Genomic DNA, 9,099 nt, shown 5'->3' on the forward strand with positions numbered 1-9,099 from the left:
CTTGTGTTCCTTCAATATACTTGGTAATTTTCAAAACTTTAACTTTCCGAGTACACTGTCTGCTAGAATTTCTTTTCGAGCACACTTTGTACTATATGAAAGTTATTTGGGTATACTTTGCATAAGTTTGTTGTCCGAACACATTTTACATTTGAAAGAGTGCTCGAGCACACTATGTATACAAGCATACTTGAATGAATGCGTTGATTGAATATGTTAGTTAATATGACAAAATGTGATTATGATTTTTAGGGTTCATGCTAGATGAGTTTTAATTTGAATTTGAGAAATCTTTGTGAGGATCTTAATTTATTCTTAGTGAGAATGTTTATTTGATAACTATATTTGATTATTTGCCTTGTGATTAATTTATCAAGAAATCAAGTATTTCGGGTAAGCTTTCTTCATTATGTCTTAACTTTAAATTAATTTACTTGATCGAGCATGGTTTGAAAATAAAAGAATTCGGGCAAACTTTGTATATTCTAAATTGAAAATTTGAGCGAGTAAAGTTTGACCGAGTAAGGTTTGTTAGTGGAAGAAGACCGAGTAGACTGTGGATATATTAATCTCTCGAGTAAGGTCTTATAAACTTAAATGAAATTAAATGCTTTTAATATATCAAGTGGATAATGTTACTGGTGACAGCAAATAATTCACAAAATGACAAAAAGCATTTAAAACCCACTTTCAAAAGGGTATAAAAGAGGGACTTAGGCAAATTTTTCAACATTATTTCCCTCTATCTCTCTCCTTCCACTGCAAAACCTCCCTTACTAAGAAAAATAACCGACTTATCGAATTCAAGATTAATCCAAACCCTAATTTTTATAAGCCACTAATTCCGACTCGGTAAGCATTAAATATTATGTTTTCCGATCACGATTAGATTGTAATGTGACTTGATTATGTATTCGAGTACTAACACTCTGTTTATGTGTTTAGGTTATAAATTTGTCGAAGAGCAGGTTCTTAAAGATTTCTCCCTATCTTCTTCATTTTTTATACACTGAAATTGTCTAAAGTACTGAACTTTATGTCTAATTTCACTTTGAATGTATTTGTTTATGTATTGCAGATATGGCAGATAATGAGCCAAAGTATGTTTTTGAGCCAAAGCACAACATGTGCGCGTTACTACAAGTTACACCAGAGAATGAACCGATGGCTCGTATGATTTTATGGATGGCGCGGTCAAACATCAGCTTTGCTCTTACTGAAAGCCCAATTATTTACAGAAATCACTCCTCGGATTTCTGGAGATCAGCAGAATTGATCGAAGACGGTAATGAAAAACGAATAGAGGCAACCGTGGCCAGACAAGAGATTCAGATCACTGAAAGGATGATCAGAAGGTGTTTAAGACTGAATGACGATGATCACAATCACATCAGGTTCGATACAAAGAATCTATGAGGGACAGTTTCAGAAGGGTTTATTTCCGATGCTGTACAGATTTCTGATTCACCACATTATTCATGGATTTGCTCCGAGAAAGGGATCATGGACTCTGATGAGCCTTGATCTAGCAAATGCCACTGTTGGAACAATCTTTGATCTGCCATTTAATTTTTCCAAGATGATTTTTGATGGGTTGGTGGGGAATCTGAAGAAACCAGAAAGAAAAAGATTTTTACAGTACCCAAGATTCCTGCAGATCATATTTAACAGCACATTACAAGATTTACCAACAATTGGAATCACTCATAAACTGCAGGATCATGATGCTTACAATAGAATAAAAAATCCATGCGTCTCAAATAACTTTGATGCAAATGTTCCATCTGAAATTTTACCTTGGTTGTTAAACCATGATTTGGCTATAATGCATGTGCCTGAGCTGAGCTCAGAGGAGGAAGAAGGGAGTGATGATGAGAGTGCTGAAGGAGACTCTGATGATGATGTTGATGGCAATGAAGGTGGAGATGGTATGGAGATGGAAATTATGTCACCTGAACAGGGAGAGCAAAGAGAAGACCTTGAACAACCTATTCCTACACTACCACACTCACCACCACCAATCTCACCACATCAAACACCACCTCAAACCCTTACCTTAGACCAACCTGAAACCTCCACACAACACACAAAATCCCCATCCATCACTGAACAACCCACTTTTGAACCATTTCCTACATCAAACCCTACAAGTCCACATGATGATATGTTACAAAGAAATGCTGAGCTGATGTTTGAAAATGATGAATTGAAAAGACAAGTTGAGGAGGTTAGAGATGAGAATGTTGATTTGAAAAGAAAGAATGAAGAGCTAACTAGTGAAAATGAAATATTATTGAAAAAGTTAGCTGATGCTGAATTGATGATTCGAACCCTGGTGCAGGAGGTTGAGAAGACCTAAGCTGCACCAAAACAGGGGGAGAATATGGATGATAATGAGGTGGTTATGACTGATACTGAAAGTGTTGAAAATATTGATGGTTTAAAATGATTATGAATGATTATGATGTTAGTGATGAAAATGAAGTAGAAGTGTGTGGAGAGGAAACAAATGAAAATGAAAAGTCAAATGATGATGAGAATGTGATTACAGAAGAACTGACTGAGATCATGGATGAAGAGATGACTGTTGAGAATGTAAATGTGGATGCTGCTACTGAGGAACTAGAACACACTGAGCCAAATGATGATCAAGAAGCTAGTTCCAAGAGGGTAGAGCATGACTCTGAGTTGGAAAACTTATTTAGAGAAATTGATGAGTTTGGAAGTGATGAACAAGAGGATGAAGAAGATGTGAGGAAAAGGAAAGAAAAGGGAAAAGGTTTAGCAACTGATGATGAACCTATTGTATATGTTGAGAAGGATGTATCCTTTGTAGATACTACTGCTGCTGCTGCTCTTGCTGAGAAAGAAAGACTGATTAAAGAGTCAATGGAAAGGGAAGCAATTGCCCATTCCTTGACAGAAGAAGAGTTAGCACAGCAGGACTTATTGATCAAAGAAGCCAATGTATCAAAAGAGATATTTCAAGATGTGGCAAATCAAGAGGTGATTGAAATTCTGGTAAATCTGAACAAGAATTAAGAGTTTGATGACTCTTTGGGAAGGGTGGTCAGCAAGTTTCAGGAGCAACAATCTGAGACTGCTGAACCATCAACCAATGACATGATTATACCTGAAGAGATTGGCGAGTCAATTGCAACTATGGCTGCCAAGAAATGGGTTGAACAAGTAAAAGAGGATTTGAGAAAGAACCCTACTGGTAACTAGCCAGAGAGAAAATTTGAAAAGACTTATCAAAGAAGGAAGAGAACTGCTGAGCAGGATGAAGCTGAAAAAACTGATAGGAGGGGTATATGGGATGAAAAGAATAAATGTTATGTGGAGACCCCAGAAGATGATGAACCAATCAGGGCAATCCCCTTACAAACACTGAAACCAGGAGAAAAATTACCAGGGGTCCCTGATGTTAATATTTCTTAACCAGAGCATCCTGCCTCTGATGAACCCAAAATAGATGCCATGATTGATCTATCAGATGAAGAGGAAGATGACTCTGAGGAGTCTGATGAAGAGGGTAATGACAACCCTGATCAAGGAGGTGAGAAAGTTGGTACAAGCTCCACTGCTGAGACCCCTCAAGCTGAAAAGACTTATATTCAAAGAGGCAACATTGAAATCAATACAGAGGAAGTCTTAAAGAAGATTGAGAAGAGAAAGAAAAATACTGAGCATTATAAAACTTATTTGAAAGTTAGAGGCTATCCTGAAGCTGCCTTAGAAAAATACACTGTTGACCAAATTCTAGATCTTTACAACAGTGAGAAAGAGATAGTATCAGAAAAATTTGTAAAACAGGATGATAAGATTGAGTTGGAAGAGTTAAAGAAGAAATATGATGGTATGTGTGGATACCTGATTAAGAAAGGCATGAAGCCTGTGGTTGTAAGAAATCTGAGTAGAGAGGCAGTATTTGACCAATATTCCAAGAAGAAAGAGAAAGAATTAAAAAGGGTCTATACTGAGAGCTCAATCTTAAAAGAAACATCTGATGAGCCACCTGCCAAAAGAACAAGAAGACTCAGGACTGTGAGGGAAAAGGAGATGGAACAAGAAAAGACAACTGATCAACCTCTGATCCCTCAGCCAGAACAGCCTGAAGTTAAACCTGATGATGAACCATTTATGCCTTGGGAGAATGAGGAAATGATCAGCATCCTAAGAAACATAATGATAAACAAGAGAGGGATGACTGAAGCAGACTTTAATGTTTTGGAGAAAGAGTATTTGAAGACTCTTTTCTATCTGCAAAAAGATGAGTGGGAAAAGGCATTGAGGGAAGGAGAAAATCCCAGATATTATGCTGATGGCAGATTTGTACCTGCTGGACTGGCAAGAACGCCAGGAATGATAAAAATGTTAATTGAACTGGAGGCTGCAGGACATGACATGGTGGAGATAGCCAACCTTCCTACTGAGATGGTGGAAGCTATTTATGTGAAGACATTTAACTTGGGACCTCAAAAGCCCAAGAAATCAATTCCACTCAGACCTCTACTCCATCAAAGATTCCCAAGAAGAAGAGGCCAAGGAGGAAGAGGAGAATTAAGCAGCTCAGTACAACAAAGAACAAGACCACAATCTGGTGTGGATCTACCAAGAGAGCTCTACTATGATTCAGTAACTGATACTTTGAAGGTGATCATGGAAAGCAGGCAGTTGAGGGAAATTTTTGAAATTATTGTGAGAAGTGACTTCAGAGAATACAATGAAGAACAACTTAGCAGAATGGAGTCACTTCATCTTTATGATTTCAGGGACAGAAGCAGATCTGCAGGGAGACAAATGAATGACTTATCTAAATACCTGTATGAGCAAGCTGGAAATGGGTTCAGATTCTTAAAAGACAACATAAGCAGAGGTGTAGCTTCAATGAACAAAGCAAGAAGATCTGCAAAGGTAAAGAAGATGGATATTGCTGAAAGAGACTTTAAGATGTATGTCAGATATGAAGACCCACTGTCCAACATGAGTAAGTGTATAAGTTTGAGAAGAAGAATGAAAAAGCCAAACTACACTGTACAGAAGAATGGCATCATTGCTCAAGTTGAATACAAGGAAAATGGAGAATATGCATTGATGAATTCTGATGGAAAGGTGCTGGCTGTGATAAAGAGAGATGCAGATCTTGCTTGCTTGCACAATGAAGATCTAGCTGATATTAGAGACTTGGTGATACCAGAAGGACACACTCACTACCAAGTGCTCAATATCTTCAGAGAAAGAGCAGCATCTGTAATCCAACTGAGAAGACAAGCAGCCTACAATGAAAGGAAAAGACAAAATAGATAGAATTGGCTTTGCTTTGTAATGTCTTCGGACAAACTTTTGATTATGTAATTTGATTATGAAATTTGGTGTGTATTTTGCTAAGTGTATGTAACCACAGAGTGTTTTGGGTCAGCTGAGGTGTTCCAATCTAGGGGGAGATTGTTGGGTCAAGAATTTGACCAAATAAGGAGATTTGACCTAAACGAAGAATTTGGAAGATTGGAATCTTCTCAACCTCCTCAGAAACTACTAAGTATTGAATCCGAGCACACCTTGGACCTTCGAGTAAGCTTTTACTTAGCCGAGTACGAGATTTTGCCTCCCTGGCAAGGTTTACTTCAAATAGTCTTCTTAAGTGGATATCCGAGCAAGGTATGCTTTTTAGTGATTTCCGAGTAAGGTTCATTGATTTGGCGTATCCGAGTAAGGTTCACTTTGTCAAGCAGGGTTGTTCTTTAAGACCAAGTATTTTGCTCTTCCGAGTAAGGTATGGTCAACCAAGTCCAAGAAGCCAAGTAATTGGAAGACCGGGCAAGGTATTCTTTAATAATTATGGTCCGAGTATACTTGATGAGTTAATAGAATATCTCTAAGTTATTTTGAGTAAGGTTCTGCTCAAGTAAGGTATGTACTCCCGAGTACGCCTTATCAATAAGTTGTTCAACTGACAATGAGCCGAACAAGATCATAGAAGAACAAGGTTGCTCGTATGGATTTGTCGAGCAAAGTTTGATAAGTCCAAGAAGATTGAAGTCTACTCGGTGAATATTTTACTTGGTAAAATATTCTTTAAGTAAAGTATACCCGGAAACTGATTCCGAGTACACTTCTATGTTTACCAAGTCTGAAGGAAGGCCGAGTACACTGCGTACTCGGAGACTGAAGTTTAATGAAAAGCCTACCCGGAAGACTTGTTTTACACTTAGTATATTTTTGAATATGTAAATTGAATATGTACTATCGGATAGGGTTTCTAGAAGGAATGACAGCTGTCTTAGGTTGGCAGGCCTATAAATAGAATAATTAGGGCACGCCGCCAACGGACGGAAAGGACGAGAGCACACAATACGGATAAGACCGACACATTAATTGAAAGAATATTTTGTGTGTGACGGCTGTCCTAGGATTCCTTCTAAACCCTAATCGATTATCCTTTTGTATGATTAACATTATATAAATGGAAATCTTTTGAGTGAATCCGGGGTGTGTCTTCTGTCATTGAATATTCATTGCAACCGTATGTTTGGTATTGATTCCGCCTTTAACAAACGGTCATCTTTCTAAACATAGTACCCGTCATTAACTCGCTTGTCAACACGATTCATTTTGTGTGAGTTATGACATGATTGATTAGGATCCGATCCGAATCGAACATCACAATTTGGGACCTGACATATATCTATATATATATAGATAAATATTAAATGTTGGTGCCACAACTCCTTTTAAGAAACCAATAGTTTTAGTATTTATGATTTTTGTTTCAACCTTAAAACAAAGTTGTTAGTGATGGTATGTTGGCTTGTGTGTGTTTTGCTAACTTCCTTAGTGTTGGGTTGCCTGGGTTAAATTCTTGGTGGCTGCTCATATAGAATCTCTTTTAAAAGACTTTTGCATCATTTATTTTTTTTCATCCATTTATTAATTTAATTTGATATACATTTTTAAAAGGTCTTCAATGTAGATTTTTTAAAGGTTTTTTTAAGTATAATAATTTGTAAAGGTTTTTTTAAGTATAATAATTTGAGGAAATTGAGTTTTAGAGTTAGTTTCGCTATCGTAACGAATTTAAGCGACGCCAACTAAAACCACAATGCATCGTCGTCGCGACATCCGTGTTATTGTTTATTTAGTTTCGGTACTGTAACAAACCTAGCCAATAAGAAAATTAGTTTTTATGTTTACTTCTTGTACGATAACAAACCTAATTGTTACCGACCGAATGCATGTCGACTCGCCGTTGCAACGCTCGTATTTGTTTGTTTTTTTTAAATATGTCAATTTTTGGAAATTATTTTTTGGGTTTACTTCCAGTGTTGTGACGAACCTATAGATGCTGACCGAATTTTCGTCACAACTCTTGTAATTTGCCAACCGAATAAACGTCGTTTTACTTATATTATTTTGGGTTTCATAAGCTATATGTTTACTATTTTATTTCTATCAGATACTTACTGTATATGTGTCGCTTTCAAACCTATAAATAACCGGTTCGATAATTTACTTTCCGATAATGAATTTAGCAATGCTAGATCGTTTTAACTCGTTTTCTCTTGAAACCTTTAAATTCAAAATATGAACCACAAACGTGTAGAATTAAATAAATAACGGCTAAAAATTAATTCAAATTGTAGGAAATATTAATAGTAAAATATGTATATTCTAGAGCACATCAATGACATTCCTAAAATTAAAAAGAAAACATGTATCAAAACTCAGCCATAATTTTTTTGAGTCACGAACATTAGACAATTCAAAACAACTGGAAACCTACTACAAGTTGCATTCTTGGTCAATACAAATTGTTCCTCCATCTCAATCTTGTTTTCATCTAAATATATAAAAAAGGAAAGTTGTTTTAATAATACATATACAAACATAAAATTAAGTTGCGAAAAGAATGAGCTTTTAATACCTCTCGTTCAATATAAATTGCTACAGTTATAACTCTGAATCAAATGTCTTCTACAAGTTGTTCCCATATCTCGATCTCGTTTTCATCAAATTATGTAAAATATGAAAGTTTTTATATTAATAAATATATAAACATAAATTTTAGTTGCAAAGAGAATGAATTTTTAATACCTTGTAAAACATCCAACGAATCTTGAGTGCATAGCAACGCCTCAACATTTGATGGTAAAAGATGATTTGGAATCAACGGTAGTAATTAGGATGCTCAATATATCACTAGCCATTAAAGCCACTTTTGGATACCTTCCTTGATTATCCTTTCAATAACATAAAACATCAAGTGGTTGTTTTCTGTCATGTTTAGGTTCATTTAAGTACAATGTTAACTGAGACTTTTCCTTAACATCATCTTTATATTGGCATTCAAATGAATCAAATCCCTCCAACTAGTCCAACGTGTTGTCACCAACATTGAACCCTCGGGTATCGAAGAATCGAACATTGTCTCCGATTGAATAATATACTCCATAAATAACTTATGAATGTCATCAACGATACTCTTCAATTTCATTTTTCGCTCTTCAACTTCTATGTCAAGTTTTGAGAAACAATACTCAACAAGCTTAACCTTGTACGTGGATCTAAAATAACCACAAGATACAACACCATACTATAATGTTCCCAATATATATCAAACTTTTTTTTCATCTCTTTTGCCATGTTACTAATAACATCATCGTATTGCGAATTTCTTTTCAATATGCAATTGAATTTTCCACGCTCGACGAAAATGTAAGTTGGAAGTTGGATATAAGCTTGCAGAAAAGAAAGTAGTGATATTATAGAAAGGTTTCAAAATTTTTATGATTATTTCCACCCTTTCCCATTCCTCTTCTGATGGATTACTTTTAAAATTGAATTCAACTAGTGCTAATGATGTATATAAAAATATACATCTTTTAAGCATCAAATAATCTCTAAAACTGCAACTTCTATCGTATAATATAGTTCAAATAACTGTTATCGTGTTAATATATATTTTCATGTATATCCAAGCCTCAAACGAAGAAACAAATGAAAATGGCGAAGAAAAATCAAAGAAAACCCAATAAAACAACAAAACACACCCTGATGCTTCATGGAACACGCCCCAATGCTTTCATGTGCAAGAAAAGA

Source organism: Bidens hawaiensis, unplaced genomic scaffold (assembly GCF_021521415.1).
Source record: "Bidens hawaiensis isolate Kalapana, Puna unplaced genomic scaffold, B.hawaiensis_p1.1 tig00006092_1, whole genome shotgun sequence".
Taxonomy (NCBI): Eukaryota; Viridiplantae; Streptophyta; class Magnoliopsida; order Asterales; family Asteraceae; genus Bidens; species Bidens hawaiensis.